Source organism: Rutidosis leptorrhynchoides, chromosome 2 (assembly GCF_046630445.1).
Source record: "Rutidosis leptorrhynchoides isolate AG116_Rl617_1_P2 chromosome 2, CSIRO_AGI_Rlap_v1, whole genome shotgun sequence".
NCBI classification, from domain to species: domain Eukaryota; kingdom Viridiplantae; phylum Streptophyta; class Magnoliopsida; order Asterales; family Asteraceae; genus Rutidosis; species Rutidosis leptorrhynchoides.
Genome location: NC_092334.1, coordinates 485,850,048 through 485,853,493, shown reverse-complemented (window position 1 = coordinate 485,853,493; position 3,446 = coordinate 485,850,048). Strand labels below are relative to the sequence as shown.

The 3,446-nt window shown below is 29.7% G+C and overlaps 1 non-coding gene across 1 annotated transcript; it reads left to right on the top strand.

Annotated features, from left to right (window-relative positions):
- The first annotated feature begins 763 nt into the window (after positions 1-763).
- LOC139894768 (small nucleolar RNA R71) lies at positions 764-870 on the top strand. The gene has a single exon (XR_011775253.1). It is a non-coding gene; the product is annotated as a small nucleolar RNA R71 (small nucleolar RNA).
- The last annotated feature ends 2,576 nt before the right edge of the window (positions 871-3,446 follow it).

Here is a 3,446-nt window from a genome sequence, read left to right as displayed (position 1 = left end):
TAGACTTCCCGATTTTCTTTCACCTATCAACCTTGCTAGGTTACTTACTTCTTATTCCAGATTTTGGATTGAAGCTTGTTGATTTCTAAATGCTTGAGCATTTTGTTCATTGGTTTGTTTCTGAGATGTGAAAAATTGAGTTTGAGATTCAACTAGCTTTGACATCATATCTTCTAAATTTGGCTTTTTATCATCAGTTTGTGGTGGTTTAATTGAAAAAATAGGTCTTTGCTGGTTGTAAGCATTATTATATACTTGTTGATTGCTAGGACCTTGTTGGTTGTTGTATGGAACATTTCGGTTATAATTCTGATTTTGATTGTAGATTGGTCTTGGCGGTTGATAATTACTTTGATAATTATTTCCAGGCCTTTGGTTCATATATGAAACATTCTCTTTTTGTTCCATTGTTTGTTCAATACTGAGACAATCTTTTGTCAAATGTGGTCCTCCACACTGCTCACAACTAATTCGTATTGCGTGAATATCTTTAGTCATCTTTTCCATTAGTCTTTCGAAAGCATCTAACTTTGCGGAAATGGAATCAAAGTCATGGCTAGAATCGGTTCTAGCCGCTTTAGATGATCTAACGATGTCTTTTTCTTGATGCCACTCATGTGAGTGGGAAGCAGTGTTATCAATAATTTTGTAAGCTTCAGTTGCGGTTTTCTTCATAATGGAACCACCAGCTGCTATGTCGATGTCTTTTCTTGTAGTGATGTCGCATCCTTGGTAGAATATTTGTACTATTTGATAAGTGTCTAAACCATGTTGAGGACATCCTCTCATCAATTTTCCAAATCTTGTCCATGCCTCATATAATGTTTCATTTGGCTTTTGTGTGAATGTAACTATTTCTCCTTGAAGTCTCACAGCTTTAGATGCTGGAAAGAATTGTTTAAAAAAAATTTAAACTAAAACATCCCATGTATCAATCGCCCCTTCAGGTAACGATTCTAACCAATCTTTGGCTTCTCCCTTTAAAGTCCAGAGAAATAACATGAGATATATATATTCATCCTCAACTTCTCTGATTTTGAATAGAGTACAGATCCTATTAAAGGTACGAAGATGTTCGTTTGGATCTTCCTTCGGCGCACCACTAAATTGGCATTGATTAGTTACCATGTGTAGGATTTGTCCTTTGATTTCATAATCTGGTGCATTAATGTCTGGTTGAGTAATGGCATGACCTTGGCCAGTGCGTTTAGCCCTCATTCGGTTTTCCATACTTAGAGGTTCCAGATTTTCCATGATTGAATTTGTTGAATATGAATCACTAGAGGATTCTAACTTAATGGTTTCTTCCTCGACAATTTCTGGATGAGTAATTTGTGGTTCAGGAGGAATGATTAGTGGTTCAGGATCTCTGAATTGTCCCTGAATATCCTTTGGATTCTCAATTGTGAGGTCGGGTTCAAAAAATGGATTATCGGAAATTTGAATTGGAGTACTTGGTTGATTACATGACGATTCTAAAGAAAAATCAATGGCGACAATGTTGGCTAGATGTCTTGATCGAGTTACAGGTGGTGAACGTATGAAAGGTGGTGAACGTTTTGTTCGGTGCATTCACTGAATATCCTATTAGTTATAAAGATAAAAATTATATAAGTTATCAAATTAATAGACTTTTCTAATTTTGCTCACGTTTCGAATAGCCAATAGATGCAGCAGGTAGCCAGGACCCTTTAAATCGGAAGCCCACAACTCGCCACTAACAAATCCAACTATTACTACGAATCAGAAAATTTTGAATGTCTATCAATTTAACCACTTAAAATAATTTTTTGTCGAAGTTTTAAAGAAAATAAAGAAAATTCTATGTCCTAAAAACTAGAGCGTCGAGAAATAAGAAAGAAAAAGAATGCGTCGAAAAACGTCAAAAAATAAAAGGTCAAAAAATAAGCGTAGAAAAATAATAAAATGCAGCGTCGAAACTTAAAAGTCTAAAAACTAAATATTAAAAGTTGCGTCTTAAGGAATTAAAACTTAAAGAAATTCTATATCCAAAACGGCAATAACTTAAAAGGTACTAAAATTTTAAAACGGCGTCGCAAAATTCTAAAGCACCGAAATCTTAGTCTAAAGAAAAAGCACTTAAGAGATTTAACGGCAAATTTTAGAAATCTAGAAATAAAAATAAATTACGGCAAAATACTATTCTTAAAACTAATTACGAACGATAAATTATAAAATTTACGAATTAAACGATAAAAATATACAAAATATAAAAATACGCTTAAAGTTATAAAAATACAATTTTTATAAAAAATATAATTTTTATATTATTATTTTATAAAAGTACCAAGTTATAATAAAAACTTAATTAAAACTAAATTATTAAAACTAAGAACTAAAATATTAAATAATTAAAACCCTAATTACTAATTAATTAATTATAATTATTATTTATACTCTAACCCTAATCGTACGTCCAAGGTTTCAGATCTGTCAAATCACCTCATGCGACCGCATGAGGTTCCTTTGTTTGGGTCATGCGACCGCATGGATCCAGAAACCAGGCCAGAAGTTGGGCTGCTACAGTACCTTGGCCCAATTACTTTTTAATTTAATTATTATGATTTTTAATTTATAAAAATAATATATAACTAATATTTAATTAAATAAATTTATATTTTTAAGAACTAAAAAAAATACTTTTATACTTAATATAAATTATATAAAAATATATTTTCTTTTTATTTAAACATCTAAATAGATATATATATATATATTTTTTTTTATATTTTTGTATTTTTAAAATTTAAAACGTATTTTTACAAAAATCAATTAAACTTTAAAAAAAATCTTTTTTTAATAGCGTTTCGCTTCGGCGTTTAAGATGATCCCCGGCAGCGGCACCAAAAATACTTGATGTTATGAGAGGTGTTTACGAAATAGTTATATTTTTATTGCGAAATACTATTAAATACGATACAATTTTACACAAGTTATTTATTTATTTATAGAGTGGATATACCGAAACTTTGCTACAACACTTATAGGCAGTGTACCTAATCGTACAGTAGTGTAGTTTTTAGTAAGTCCGGTTCATCCACAGGGAACTAGCCAAGTTTAACGCTATATTTTTAAACTATATATATATATATATATATATATATATATATATATATATATATATATATATATATATATATATATATATATATAAGTATTATTATTATTATTGTAAAAAGGGGGTTTTTACCGTTTAGTGACCGCTTTGTCGATTTTATGTCTTAAGTCACAATTAAAACCTAATGTAAAATATTAAAAATAAATATAACTTAATTTAAAGCGTAAAGTAAATGACGATAATAAAATTGCGATAATTAAAAGTGCGATAAATAAAATGATGATAAATAAAATTGCGATAATTAAAAGTACGATGAGATATAAAATAAAAGAATTATGCTTATTTAAACTTCCGTAATCATGATGTT